The following is a 15,886-nucleotide window of genomic DNA, read 5'->3' as shown; positions in this document are numbered from 1 at the left end:
TCTGCACGTCCTAGTTTATAACATTGAGAAGTAACTTTTTTTTGCTTTCCAGGTTCTGAGGGCTAAAGTCCTTGCAAATGAACAGATCATCTCATTTTTACTTGGAAAAATTCAGCTTTCTATTTCTGTCTTCACTTATTAGCTCCACTGTGGTTAGCTCTCTGGTGCTCAGGATCACCTCCCTCAACTAATAGAACATGAACCGTTTAAATCTGATTTGCCATAATACAAGAGTTCCAAGGGTTAGCCCCCTCATAAATATTGTTTTAGGGTCTCCAGTGTTTCATATTTGGTAAACCCATTAATCTGGAAGACTTAGTGGAGGGCAATCTTTCACTTAATTTCTGCAAATAAAATCATATTTCCCTTCTTTTTTTCCTTCCAGAAAAAGACATTAATCAATTTAACAAACATATCGAGTACCAACCACACGTCTGGTAATGTTCTTGGTACATGGAATACATCTTTGATGTACAAAATCCCTCACCGTCTTTAGTTTATATTCTAGTGAAAAGGGGAAGCAGGGGCAGAAAACAAACAATAAATGGAGTGTAAGAAAGTATTCCTGAATATTATGCTGTTTTGTGATCAGAGAGTAAAAACATCTCAGTTTGATCTTTTTAATATGAATCTTCTCCATGACATTTGCCCTGAAATTCTTCATTGTTTTGTCAGCCTCCAAGGCAGTTCCTCTTTCTGTGGTGTCCTGTGGGACAGAAGATACCACTTCCTTTTTTCCTTTTTCCTCTAGCTCCACCGTATTGTCCAATGTATGTGTATACATAAGAAGCCTTTGAGAACTACATACAATTACAGAAAGCCCAGCATTATTTGGCAGTGTGTTATTTTAATAATCTTAGAGCATGTATTTTCTATATCTTCACTCCCTGTATCTTATGCCCAAACTACTTAGCACCATCATAGTCTGGATCTGACTATATTGTTTGCCTCATTTCTCTACACCTTTGTTCTAATCACATCGGAATACCCAGTTATCTGAGCAGGACATCATCCTTGGCCCACTCCTGTATCTATAACTTAACAGCCCATTTTTTGCTGCTATTGAATTTTTAGTAGTCCATTTGTCATTTTCTCTGGGAAATGTGTTTTCATTTTCCTCACACTGCACTAAGTGATCATTCCTTATTATGCCAACATTGTAAAAAAATAGCATTTTAAAAAATTTTGCTTTGCCTCACACACCTATATCTTATCAATGAGTAAAACATACAAAACCCATTGACTTTTTATCGTTACCATTATCCAAGCCCTGTCGTGTCTTGCTTGGACAACTATAATAGTCTCCCTGCTTCTTCGATCATTCATACATCCTCTACCAGCTGTCAAATCATCTCTGTAGAAGATAAACCAGTCATTTCACTCCCAGTTTTAAAGGTCTTTACTAGCCTCCATTTGAAACTGGGCTAAAATCTTTCATTCTAAAGCATGTCTGATGTGCCCCTTCCCTACCTCATTTTATTTCACCATCATCTATCCTGCCTCAGTGACACTAGACTTATATACCTCCTTGAAGACATTGGGTTCATTCTTGCCATTGGCCCTTTGTACAAACTAAGGCTTCTGTTAACTTCTTCTGTCATTCAGGTGTCAGCCAAAGCGTCGTGTCCACAAAGAAGTCTTCCAAAACCACAAGATCTAGATTCTGCAATTTTAAATTTTGTTTTTATTGGTTTACCTGTGTCCTCGTGCTAAAATATAAATCCAGGAGATAGGGCTGTTCTCAGCATTGTTCATTGTTGCATCTGTAGTGCCTTGAGTAATTCCTGATGTGGAATGAACTCAATATGTTTTTGGTGAAAGGATGGGTCTTACTTATTTACTTATACAGCAATTTCTCCAGCAAGGAGAGGAAACAAATGTAGCCTCCATTTCTGTAGCCCAGATCTATGCACAGAAATCTGGGATGCAGTAAGACCTCAAACATTTGTCAGATATATATCCCCGTAAACTTACTGTTTACAAGAGAAAAGGACAGTGTGCCCTTTACCAGTATTACATTTGTCACAGAGCAAAATAATGCAAATAACTTCAAATACGGTTCTACAGAAATGAAAGTTTGTAGTTCATCCTTACCCCATTCATAAAAGAACGGTTATGTGAAAAAATAAGTTATTTAACAACCACGGCTTACTCTTGAGCTACATGATATATAAATATTTCATGTCCTTAGGCAACTAAAATAACACAATTTGTTAATTGGTATGAGGACAGAGAATTTGGGGTAGCTTTTTTAGGAAGAATGCTCTCTAAGTCTTTCTGCTTCATCTGCTCTGATTTTCTGTGATTCATACGTTTTCTCCTCCCCATGACCTTGGGATAACATTTCTTTAAAAAGAAAGTCAGATGAATTTAATATGAGGTCCATGATCTTCGTATTAAAGAAAGGTAGATGGTTTGTAAGAGAATAAAGTTCATGATATTTATGGTACCAGGTTAATTTTGTTTATGAGCATGATGGCTATGAAAATGTGAATGCCAGAAATGTAAGTTGTAGCAACAAAGGAATTAGTCAAAAGACCTGGTTGAAAATAATCATTTTTTATATTTTATTAACAATAATTTTTGTAATGAATGTCACTTGCTAAGATTTACATTATCAAAAGATTGCTCTTTAGGGAAAACATCTAGTTACTAAACTTTTTAAAGTTAAAGTGAAACAAGTATGTAAAAATAAATATAGACAAAAATTTTACATTGAAAGGGATAATTTAGTGGTCATACACAATCTAATTTCATCCTTACCTTACTCTTCAAGATTTTGTCTCTCAAATTTTTTCTTATTGTTACTGTGTAAGTGGATGGGGCTCTCACTGGAATTTATGTCCAAGATGCCCCATAATTCCCAGAGGTAATAATGGAAAAATAAATCACTTTACTTCCCAATGTGCCTATGAAGCTTTTGTATTGATGTTTAAATCAAATTAAAGTAAGGTCACAGAGATACCCAACTCTCCTAGCATTAAGAAAAAAGTGCAAGGGAGATTGAAAGGGACTGCAAATATTTAATAATATTAAGACAATGAACTAGATGTAGCATTTAATGGCAACTCCCAATCGTTTTCTCAGCCCATAAGTCTATATTGTAATAATGTCGATTGTTCGTTCTGGGAAGTCATCTGACTTCACATTAATATCTACTTACTACCATGATTTACTTTTTTAAGGTCCCAAATGAGCACCTGAATCTTGTGCAATCTGCCAATCACTGATTCAAAAGAGTTTCTTTTTGCTGCAAACATTGTATTTCAATGAATCAGTAAAATAATTCATATGAAGGGAAAAGAGAATTGCTCTAAATCTCTTCTAGCCTTTTTCAAAAACATATTTTTTTTTTGGATTCTCCTATGTCATTATACAAGAAATCTAGATTCTGTTTGGCAAAGAATTTGGGACAATATCATGTCAAAACTTTATTAGCACAGTCTTGATGACACTGTAGACAAACAAGTTAATCCTCAGTCCTTGCAAGAAAGAGTTAAAGTTGAGCACATCATGCATTCTAAGAACTGAAATAGCTTCTGCAAGCTTATAACAGAGAACAGATCAGACAACAAGATAAATCAAAAAAGCTTCTGGGTTTAAAGGAAGCAATAGGCTGCCCTACCCAAAGAAGTGTATTTTATAGTAAACAAAGTCAAGGAAATGAGACACATATGCCTTTATGCACCCACTGATTATAACAAAAGATGGGGAATTACAAAAGCAGAAAAAAATCCATATAAAATAAGACTATGCTTTCTTGTCTTTTCTCTCAGGTGGGTGAATGCAGTAAGTAGGAAGACAGCTACTGAAAACTCAAACAACCAATCAACTAATCAATCAATCATTCTATTAGTTCTTACATATGTCCTAAGAATTAAGTGGTAGGTTAGTACTCAGACATAAAATGGTTTCTATTCCTAAAGAAGAACCACAGGGGTAATAAAAAGTTCTGAGTTATAGCCATGTAATTTATATACATATATATTTATATAGCCATGTAATTTAGTTACATAGCTCGGTGACGAGCTATGTAACTAAATTAACCCTTTACTCAGCCAGCTGGAGATCATCTTCCTCATTCCCAAGGAGAGGATTAACTGTTTGATTTAAAAAGTATCTTCCAGCAACAGAATGCTCAATGTATGGGATAATTGCTCCTCTCTTGGATTCTTAACGCACTAGCTATAGTCAAAGCAAATGTTAGTGCAACATTATAGGTTTTTTAAAAACCTGAAATATTTAAAGCTCAGGTCACAAGACTAGTTAGATGAATGCAGGACGCGTCTCGTAATTTCTGGTTACATAGCTTGGCACCACACTGCAATTCAAGAAATGGCATTTCTTTGCCAGATGCGTTTCGAGTACACTGCTTATGAATTACCATAATATCCCTGCCCTAGGATAGTTTATATTCTTAACAAAAAAAATAACACTCTAAAAACTAGCCGTCACACATTCCATTTAGTATTACAAATAATTGATCATTTAAAAGGAGTAGTGAAACCTATTTCTTGAAACACATAACTCATAAACTGCTCTGAAGATTTCTTCTTTTCAATTAACCCAAGAGACGATTCTTAAAACCATTATTTCACGTAACGGAAGCATTACCAGGATATAACTTCATCATGTGAATAATGTGAAGATCATTATTCACTTATAAGCATAGAGAATATGGATTCCTGGGCCAAACCGCCCATCTTAGAACCTCAGCTCTCCCATAGTCCAGTGTGATTGTGGGCAATTTAATTATCTTCTCTGTACCCCCGGTTCCCTATCAGTAAAATGGGGGAAATAATAATGTTACCCTATGTAGCCATAGTGACTAGTGCATGATTAAAATTAAATAATGGTATATATTATGAATATCTAAATCCCATAACATTTTCTAGTATGAAAACCTTTTTATTTTATTCTTTATAATAATTCAGTTCTGTTTTAGTCTGCTTGGGTTACCATAGCAAGTATCATAGACTAGGTGGCTTAAATAATAGAAATTTACTTCTCAAAACTATGGGGGCTGGAAAATCTAAGATCTAGGTATTGGTACAGTGTTCAATGGAAAGTGCTCTTTCTGACTTACAGCTTCTGCCTTCTCCCCACGCCTTTACGTGGTAGGGGAAGAGATCTAGTGACCTGGGGTTTACTCCTCTTATAAGGACACCAGTTCTGTTGGATGAGAGTCCACCCTTATGACCTCATTTAACCTGAATCACTTCCCATCTTTAAAGACTCACATTGAGGGTTAGGGTTCCAACATATGAATTTGGGAGAGGCATAATTCAGCTCATATCAAATTCCTACTACACTTTCCATTGTTGATATTATTTTCTATTATGGTTATAATATTTATTTTTCAACTCCTTTTGAACTAATATACTATCAAAAATCTGTACTAGGCAATCGCTGAACTCAACTTTCTATCGAAGGTCTCATTTACTATTGCCTTTTACATGCCTCCTTTCTTCTAAATTGAAAGTGAGCCAATTGTTTTTTTAAATATACTTTGGTTTAAGTACATCACAATCTCTGATTAACCAACATTTTTGAAGGCTCATTTCTAACTCTGAATTCTTAACTAAACATGTGTGAATTGCCAGTAATTCATTTTATTATAATTTTTAGTGGTTCTTAAGAAGCTAATTTTACCTGCCACTGTAACGTGGAAACAGAGGATACATTTCGACAAGTGCTGATACAAGTTGATAATTTTGGTTTCAGTGTAACTGTTCACCTAAAATCTGGAATTACATGATAGAAATAGTGATGTAACAGCTAACTTTTAGTTCAATCCAGATTTTTCTAGATTTCATTATATATATAAATTTCCATTTTTAAATGGAATTTAAATTTAAATTTTTAAATGGAAATTTAATTAGCTCATTGCTTCCACTTGCTGCTCGGAACTTCTGCTCTCCCTAGAAGCACACCCTCCCCCAAGTATCCGTGGGCTTTAGCAAGTCAGACACATCTAACTTAAATATCACAATTTCTCATCCAGTGACCTCTTCAACTGCTTTTTCATCACCATTCTCTGTCTTACTGTTTCATGAAGTAGAGCTTTGACATTCTCAAGAACACATAACGATATCTACTACAGTGATTTACAGATTGAGTGGGAAAATTCTTATGTTTCTTGGCAAGCTCTGTTACATTACAACCTAAAACAAGCATCAAAGGGGCCAGGCACCAGACACAGTGTACTACCAGCAACTTCACTCTGCCCCAGAGACTAAGGTTTGATGCCCTTTTGGGCTCATTGTTTTGAGATTAGGAAAATTTAGCCGGATTATCTTCTAGGAGATCCCTTGGGTCCCTACCAGTGCTTGGGTAAAACTGAAACCTGGCAAGTCGATTTAATTTCATATAGACATGGGTGTAGGGTATATAATTTGGACCAAACACAAGGGTTGAGGTGTTCAGAGGTCAAGGTTATAACTAGGAGTTTTTCTTAAGGGGCTTATTTTAGCCACCATTTCAATGTAGTGCCTACTATTTATACAACAATAAAGGGTAAATCCTGACAATTTTCTTTCATCCTTCACAAAATTAAGTAGCATATCCATGATATTTTTCTCATTTTAAACTGAGACATTTTTTTCCTGTCAATTACTTATCTTAACAAAAAAATCTGAGTCAGAGAAAGACAAAAGTGAAAATATCAAGATTTAGACACCACAAGTATATTTCAAAGGAATGCCAATTCTGCAACTATGACCTTTTAATCTCTAAAGTGAAAAATGCACCTAATAACAGAGCTATCTGTAAAGGAATAAAATAATACAAGACAATGAAGGACAAGGAGACAAGAGATTATCAAAAAAGCTTAAGAGGTGAAATGAGGATGAGGGTCTTGGATATAAAGGGCCCATAATAAAAATATTAACTACCTTTTATTAACTTCCTGAAATGTACCAGGCATTCTGCCAGGCTGTGAATCCAATATTTCCTGTGTTTACAACAGCCATTATTGTGAAGAGGCTGTGTTACTTTCCCTTTACAGATGAACTGTCCAAGCGAGTGAAAGGTTAGGTGATGGCCCAAGGCGAGGCAGCGCTCTCACTCAGATGGATGTTTCCCATTGCCAGTGCCCATTCTCCTTCCATGCATTCTGGTGCTACACATATGAGAGTAGACAGATTCATATTTCTTCCCATAATAACCCAAATGGTACAGCAGGGAAGAAGGGACAGGGAACAGCTGGAAAACAGAACTGAGCTTTATCCTGACAGACATCATTTAGCATCATGAAAAATGACGATCTCAAATATAAAGAAATCCCATATGGCATTTAGGTAGCTTGACACTTGACTGCATAATGTGTTATTATCTTCATGAAACAAACAATTTTTTAAAAACCTAGGTTTATTTGAAAGCAGTACAACAATGCCAAAGTATAAAGAGTATATGTCTCATAAATAGATGATGGTACAAGTTTTCTACAAGCATTTAGGAAACATTTTTTTGGCATGACCTAGTGAAACTGAAGAGGAATCATAGGATAAAATCCAGACAGCTACCCCTAGACAACCTCAGTTCTCACCAGGGACATGCACAAGACTATTTACAGCAGTGCTGTATCAATGTATAAATAAATGTATAAGTAAGTGCATACATTTGTATTTATATACAACCCACATAAGTCATGTTATACAGTCATTTAGTTAATTTTAGTGCATATATATGTATATGTGTGTATCTGTATTGCATAGATGAATGTCAAGAAAACATATATGAAATTAAGTAGTACAAGAATACTTTTAGTATGACTTCAGTTATATTAAGGTCAAAACTAGAAAAACAAAAAGTAAACAGTATATTGCTTATTGATACTCCCAGCTATCTGATACAATTATAAAGACTTGCTAAAAATAATTAATAGAATATTCAGGATTAGTGGTTACCACTGGGAGGGGACAAGAAAGCAGTTTTTGTGAGGTATGCACACAGCAATCTTCAAAGGAAGGATTTGTTTTATTTCCTAAGCTTGATACTGGGTATGTGCCTGTTCCTTTTATTTTTTTTAAGCTGCATGTAACATTTCCAGTCTTTGAATGCATCTTTTGCGATAGCCTTATAAAAGCAAACAATAAAGCGATGCTTGGAAATATTAGAGACAGTTAGGCTAAATACTTAGAGAGTAGTCCCAGTCCCCTTTATAGGGGCATCTGCTCCCCAATCCCTTACTCTTTTAGAAGTGTTCCTTGCCCACAAGATCATATGTGTACATTTGCAAGAGAACTATTAGAAATATAACATAATTGCCACAGACATTTAGATGCTGGAGGAAAAGGAATAGTCTACTCATTAAGCGCTGCACTATGTTTACCAGGGAGGTTTATGCCTGTTAACCTCTTTCATTTTGTGCCCTCCATTTATGAGAGAGAGATAACAAGTGCGGGGTAATGAAGCATCACTCGGCATGCCACCCATCACAGAGCTACTTTACGACATGGATATCGGAGGCTACTGAGAAAGGAAATGCCACTTTCTTATCAGCCGCTACAAGTGGGTTATGAGCAGAACTAGTGTTGTAATGTTAACCTATTTGAATGGCAGTCTTTCCACTGGGTGGTGAATTTCATGGAAACAGATTAGGATAGATAACTGCAAATATTCATGTTATATGTTTTTATTATTATTACTGCCAGTAATATTTGTGTTTAATGGGTTTCCATATTTAATATTAGAAAAGTCCTTCTAGAGAAGAAAATTCCAATTATAAGACAACATCCTCAAAGTGCAGGGAGAGAGGACTAGCTTGTTTATATCATCAAATGCTTCCATACCCTAAATATTTTCAAAAGATGATAAAGAATTGCTTTGAAAGTCCATCTTGCTCTAAGTCAAAGACTAGCTCACCTCTTTCAGGTCTTAAGTGTTATCTTTCTCAGCCTTCCCTGACAACTCTATAATTGCCAGCTGCCTCTCCCCACATGAACCCCTCAGTTTTATATCCCTTTTCTGTTTTTAAATTTTTCCATTTAAAATATCAGATGGCTATGTGGTACAAGGTTCCTTTTTGGGCTAAAGGAACTGTTCTAAAATTGACTGTGGCTATGGATGCACAATTTTGTGAATATACTAGAGTCCACTGAATTATATGCTTTTAAATGATACTTGGACACGTTTAAATGTACACTTTTAAGTAAACTATATGGTATGTCCATTATATCTTAATAAAACTATTTCAGAAAAGATTATGAAGGAGAAAATCTCTCCAAGATCTAAGTTCCAAGTTCTGAGGATCACGGGAGTTCTCTAACACTGAAGCATTATCACCTTAGTTTGGGATGCTATAGCAAAAACAGAACAAAACAAAACAAAACAAAAAACAGACTGGGTGGCTTAAACAACAAACAATTATTTCTCATATTCTGGAGCCTGGGAAGTCCAAGATCAAAACACCAGCAGATCCAGTGACTGGTGGAGGACATCCCTCCTGGTTTTACCTTGGATGCTCACAAGGAGGAAAGAATGGTAGCAAGCCCTTCAGTGTCTTTTCTTAATAAGGGCATTGATCCCCTCATGAGGTCTCCAGACTCATGATTTAATTACCTCCCACAGGCTCCATCTCTCCAAATGCTGCCACAATAGGGATTTGGGCTTCACACACTGAATTTTGGGGAAGGGGGCACAAAAATTCAGTCCATTGTAATCAGAGTCTAAAAACTAATAAATAAGTAGAGATACAAGAGTGAAGATAAAATACAGTTCAAATATTGTAGATGATTAAAATCTAGGCTCCAAATGACTGTTGGATACTTCTAGGATGAAATTCAAGTACATAAAAATCATGAAATGAAGAGAGATTAAAATGTGAAGTATGGGCAGGATAATGAAGACAGGATGTAACAGATATTCAGAGTTAAGATGGTAATAATGTAACAATATACTGAGGATTTAGAGTGAGTACATGGATAAATTAATTATGTTAATGATCTCCTGCATGACACTTAAGAGATGATAATAATAATAACTTACAACAATATGGCCCAATAGTAATCAACGCTAGTGTTTTCCAGAGTTAAAATCATACATGATATATCAAAAAATGAGCTTTCTTCTTGATATTCTTTAGCTCACTGTTATCAAAGAGTAAGTGAAGCGCATTACAAGAACCACCGGTCAAACTGGATAATATACTTTAGAACCAGTTCTTGGATCATGGGACAGTATTTTGAGTAGCTACAATTCAGATCAAAATAAACAACTTCAAATGATTCCATATAACCTGCCTTGCCTTTTCCACTTCTTCTTCCCTCACCATTATCTATAATTTCATCTTGTAGTAATTCTTAAAATTCGTTAAGCAATGCACTAAACATTACATTTCATTGGATTCAAGTTTTAAGTTTTCTATGTCAAACTACACAGCTGATATCAAATACAGGATTTCAAAAGTTCAACTCAGAACAAAAATCAGGTTTATCTTTAGTCAAAATATTTGCTTGAATATATGCAAAACATTCCTCCAAAAGGTCTACTTTTGCAAGGAATGATAAAGATGAATTGCTTCGGGAGGGAAAGAGATTCCAAGAGGTTCAGATAGTAAAAGACGATCATCTGCAAAATAACAAGTAAGAAATTTAAATCTTCCTGAAAACTACCTACACATTTCTGTTTGTGAGACCCCTGAGACTGATTATTTCATGACAGAGGAGGCCAGGGGGAGGGGCTGAATGGCCAAATGTCCAAAAGAAAATAATAGTAGAACCAAAGAGAAGATGGAAATTTTATAGAGAACACTAAACTCGTTGCAATGTACTCACTTCCTGTAAACCCACAAATACTCAGAAAATAGGCACTATTTGTGGATATTATAAAAAGTGATGTATTTTAGTCAGATTGGTAGAATTTTTCCATATCCTATAAATAATAAATACCCTGGGCATAATCATCATTCTCTTCACAAGAACTATGCATGCCTCTTCTCATCTCTAAGCGTATTACCCAGGTCACCTTGTCCAAACCCATGGCTTTAAATAACTTCCAAATGTAGCCTCTAATTAATATCACCAGCCTTGAGCTCTTCATTCAGTTCCAGATTTGAATTTATTCACCAGCTTTTTAACATCTTTATTTTGGTAGAAAAAAATAGGAATTTAACAATTAAATTCTTACTTATACCATCTTCCAAACAACCCAGATTTTCTTAAAGCCCCCAAATGCAAGCATCATTTATGTCCTAACTCTGAATGAAAAGGAAAAGCCCCAGAATTTGCTGTTGATTTCTATTTTTCTCACAAGTGCCAGAACAGGTCTATCAGCAAGTCCTATTAGCTTGACCTTTATAATATATTCTGAATTGCATATCATTTCCACCCCTAACCTCTTTGTCATCCACGGTCATCCCTCATGTAGGAAAGAGCAATACTTTCCTAACATCCCTTAATGCAGCCCACTGCCACCAATGCTCCCCAAAGCAGCCAATGCCAAAATAACTGTTTAAAGTGCAAATCAGACTCGGTCAGAATCCTGCTCCTAATCCTTCAGTAGCTTTCCATAGTATCTTCTCAATAAAATTCAAAATCCATACCACAGTCCACAGGTAACTACATGATGAGGTAACCACAGTCCACAGATAATTATGTGATGAGGTAGCCTCTTACCTATTCAAGGTTTTGGCTTACTTTCCTCCCTGTACTACATTCTGATCTTGCTTTTTCTTCAACATGCTGGATTCTTTTCACCACACACATAATGCATAAAATACATCCATACATACCTGCATATATGTATATATATATATATATATATATATATATATATATATATATATACATGCATAAAATCTCTCTTGGATACTTTCATTCATTCTCATGATTTGAAATACCACCAATGTATTATTTCTAGACTTTTATTTCCATCTGATGCCTCTCTTTTGAGCTCCAGATTATACTATTCAATTTCTTAATAAATATGAAATTATTGTTGCATTTTGGCTGAGGAATTATAGTGAAAGTTCATACCATGAATTATGTGATCTATGTGATCTGTCATTTGCCTTTACTTATGCTCAGTGTCATCTCTCATCCCACGGTTTCCTTCCTTCAGCCACACAGAAACCCTTGATGATGCTCTGCATATGGAAACCAGAATCTTAACTAAGTCTAACATAGGTGTGTCTCTTGTGAATAGCTTAATTCCACTTAATTAAGAATATATCATAGTGACGATGAATATATGAATCACCAAGACACAGAACACAGCTTTGGAAATTTCTCAAGTGTCTCTGCGGTGGAAGACAAGTCAAGCAAATGCTGATCTGTACCACCATCAGATTTCAACCAAAGCAAGTCAACTTTATTTTTGTTGTACACATTGGAGCTTAGTGTTAAACCTGCTGCTGATATAAATATGTATGTGTACGTATATATGTGATTTTTTTCTCATAAACCATGGCTCATTTGAAGTAAATGCCTTTTTGTATAAAGCATTTGTATTTAAAGAGTTTTTTTATTATACTAATACAATTGCTACATTCTATATATTCACTGTGTAATTTTGAACTAAAAATTGGATCTTTCTATAACCTTTTGATAACTGGAGGAAAAAAAGCTGAATTCAAATTGGATATTTCATTTTAAACGTGCCTCCAAGATACCTGCTTGAAAATGTGCAAAAGATATGAATGGGCAATTCACAAAAGAAAATTTCCAAATGGCCAATAAGCATATCAAAATATATCTAATTTCATTGAATCATCCATTAGAAAAAAGTAAATTAAACACACAAAGAGATATCATCATATAACTACAAGAGTAGCTGATAATAAAATTTAAAAAAAAGATTGTCAATACCAAATGTTAGGAAATACATGAGCAACTGGAACCCACACACATTGCTAACAGGAATGTAAAGTGATAGAAGAAATTACTTAAAAAAAAAAAGCTAACCATAAGCCTATCCTATTACCTAGCAATTCTATTCCTAGTAGAAACCTAGGTGAATTCAGTGCAGATGTGCCCAAACAGGGCATATATAAAAATGATCATAGAATTTTTTCTTACAATTGACAAAACTAAAAATAACCAAAAATGTCCATTAACAGTAGACTTAATATATACAGTTTTATATTCTTTTTTTTTTATTGAGTTATAGTCAGTTTACAATGTTGTGTCAATTTCTGGTGTGCAGCACAATTTTTCAATCATACATGAATATACATACATTCATTTTCATATTCTTTTTCACCATGAGTTACTGCAAGATCTTGTATATATTTCCCTGTGCTATACAGTGTAAACTTGTTTATCTATTCTATATATACCTGTCAGTATCTACAAATCTCGAGCTCCCAGTCTGTCTCTTCCCACCCCCCTCACCCTTGGCAACCACAAGTTTGTATTCTATGTCTGTGAGTCTGTTTCTGTTTTAAATTTAAGTTCATTTGTCTTTTTTTTTTTTAAGATTCCATAGAATAATGGTTATATCGGGTGAGGGGTGTGTGCGACTGGAAATGTCCACGTAGGGTGCTTCAAAGTTGTTGTAGCTCTATTACAAATTCTGGAGACTGATTATATGAGTTTATACCTATGTAGCAATCACTAAAAGTTTACTTAGGATTTGTAATGCTTTATTGTATGTAAGGGACAACTTGATAATAGTAAACACACAAAAAACAACCTCTTTTATGCCACAGAAATCATTGGCATCATTGGTTCTTCTTGCATCACACACATTACTTACTACTAAAGCCCTCTGGGGCTTTCAGTTAGCTACCATAGTCACATGAATTTCTATTACTCTACTTAATTCAAAGTATTATGATTTAGCTAGCCCACATTTTTAAACTAATTTGATATGGAAACATTTCTATGGTGACAATTATCACCAACAAATGAATTATATTTCTAAACATATTTCATTACACTTTACAACAGAATTTCCAAAAGAATAAGCACAAATTCATTCAAAATAAAGGAAATTAAAAATGAGGAAGAAATAAAATAATAAATTGAGCCTAGACAGTAATGATACTTGATAAAAAAGCAAGAAACATTATGCCCAATTTTTCCTCTTAACTTTTCCCGCAAGTATAATGATTTTGGAATTGAAAAGAAAGGATATTGATTAAACATAATTCTGAAGATCACTTATCACTTACAAATTAGGAAAATAAACAGTGAAAGCTCATGAAGCCTCAGGAATTGAAAGAACACAGCTTCTTTAAATAAATTCAAATCTCCTGGTCGGAAAACAACGAACATTGACTGTTAATCTATCCTGATAGATTTAATTTCTATAATAAAATTGTCAAGAAGGTAATTGGCTGAAAATGAAAATGGGAAGAAAGAATTGGAGATTTCAGAAGAATAAAGATGTGAAGCATTTGTCTGGAGAGGAGAAGACTACATGGAAATACTTGATTATTGCTGGGCAGAGTTACATGCACAGCTGAAATTTTTAAAATTGCATAAGACAGAAAGACACATGGTTTATGTATCTCTATGCATTTATACATACTGGATATTTTAGTATATAGTAGGACTAATACATGCTTAGAATTTGATGTGGCTGCCAAAAGAGCTAAATTTACCTTCAGCTGCCATAATCAGAATTACAATTATCCAGCAGACAAGCAACAACATACTCCATTCAATGTGGTTCCATACTTTAAAAGAATGAGGGCTTCAGAAGGAGGTAAAGAAACAGCAACATGCACCTGGGTTAATACAACAATAGGTTGGAATACGGATGGAAGCAGTGGAGAAACCATTTTAGATTCAAAAGCAATAGAATTAGTACATGCTGTATTCCCTTAAGTCCAATGTTAATAAAACTTCAAAGAATAAAACATTCTGAGTTGAGAAGCACAATAGAGATCACTTAGTGAAAATTTCCACTCAGAACAGGGAGCTGTGATTCTGGGAAAAAGAGAATACTAGATGAGGAGGGATAATCTCAACTCCAGTCCCTGGTCTGCAATTTATGCCTTAAGGAAAGGAATCACCGCTTAATCTTCCTTGTTATCTGTCCCAGCACAGGCTGCCTGTTGTGTTTTCAAATAAACAAATAAATAAAAAACCCTGAATCACTGAAAATATATCCCTGAACCTGAGTGTTTTGTTGTTGTTTTTTCCTCATTTGAAAAATAGAACAATACAAATTGCTTTACCTACATTGTAGATCTGTGAGAACATCGTTGATGGTAATGAAAGGGAGCAGGACCCTATGCCCTAACCTCCCCCTCCCCCGCCAGCTTCTGCCTATTGTTTATGGAAAAGCTCAGGCCTCCAGGCCTCCCTGAGTCATAGAAAAGCAGGCTTAAGCAGTTGATTAGGACAAGTCTGCAAGCACTGGGGGATGGTGACGACTCTAACCACCTATCTCCACGATTAACTGAGATTATTCCTTCATTTCCCTTCAAAACTTTCATGGCTAAACAAAATCTTTGGAGATGATTTTTTGGAGGGATGTTGAATCCACCAGACTGCAGCCATTCAGTTTAAAAGCAACTTTCCTTCTTGTTACCAAGGCTGTTGCCCCCAGGATCATACCCCTGCCCCTCCCTCCACTAGAAACAAGTTATTTTTATCTGAGCCTCAGGAGGCAGCTGCAGAGAAGAAACAAGAACTGGTTAGAACTCACAGAGTCCAGGATGGCTTAGGATTTGACATCTAGCGGAACTTGAGCCTTGTTATGCGCTCATTGTAATGTATTAGCATGCTAAGTGACACACCCACCAGTGCCACGACAGTTGATGGTTGCCATGACGACGACTGGAAAAGCCTATAGGAGGACTGATTGGCTCCATCACACGAGAACATCAGACATGACAGCAGAAGCCTCCCATATAAGTCCACGTGGCTGACCAGGGCGGGAGCTCTCTACCAGCCAGCTTGCATGACAGCTCGGCTGACAGCTCCCCACTCCAGCA

At 35.4% G+C, this 15,886-nt stretch overlaps 1 long non-coding RNA gene across 1 annotated transcript in view; it reads right to left on the bottom strand.

Moving 5' to 3' along the window:
- Positions 1 to 15,686, bottom strand: part of LOC140689972 (uncharacterized) — a 29,782-nt gene extending 14,096 nt beyond the window's left edge. The window contains exons 1-2 of the long non-coding RNA XR_012065120.1: positions 15,598 to 15,686; positions 14,546 to 14,671 (exon numbers count right to left, since the gene is read on the bottom strand). This is a non-coding gene — a long non-coding RNA (uncharacterized lncRNA). The remainder of the gene's footprint in view (positions 1 to 14,545; positions 14,672 to 15,597) is intronic.
- Positions 15,687 to 15,886: the final 200 nt, after the last annotated feature.

The sequence above is a fragment of the Vicugna pacos genome, chromosome 3 (assembly GCF_048564905.1).
Source record: "Vicugna pacos chromosome 3, VicPac4, whole genome shotgun sequence".
Taxonomy (NCBI): domain Eukaryota; kingdom Metazoa; phylum Chordata; class Mammalia; order Artiodactyla; family Camelidae; genus Vicugna; species Vicugna pacos.
This window is presented reverse-complemented; position numbering and strand designations above follow the sequence as displayed.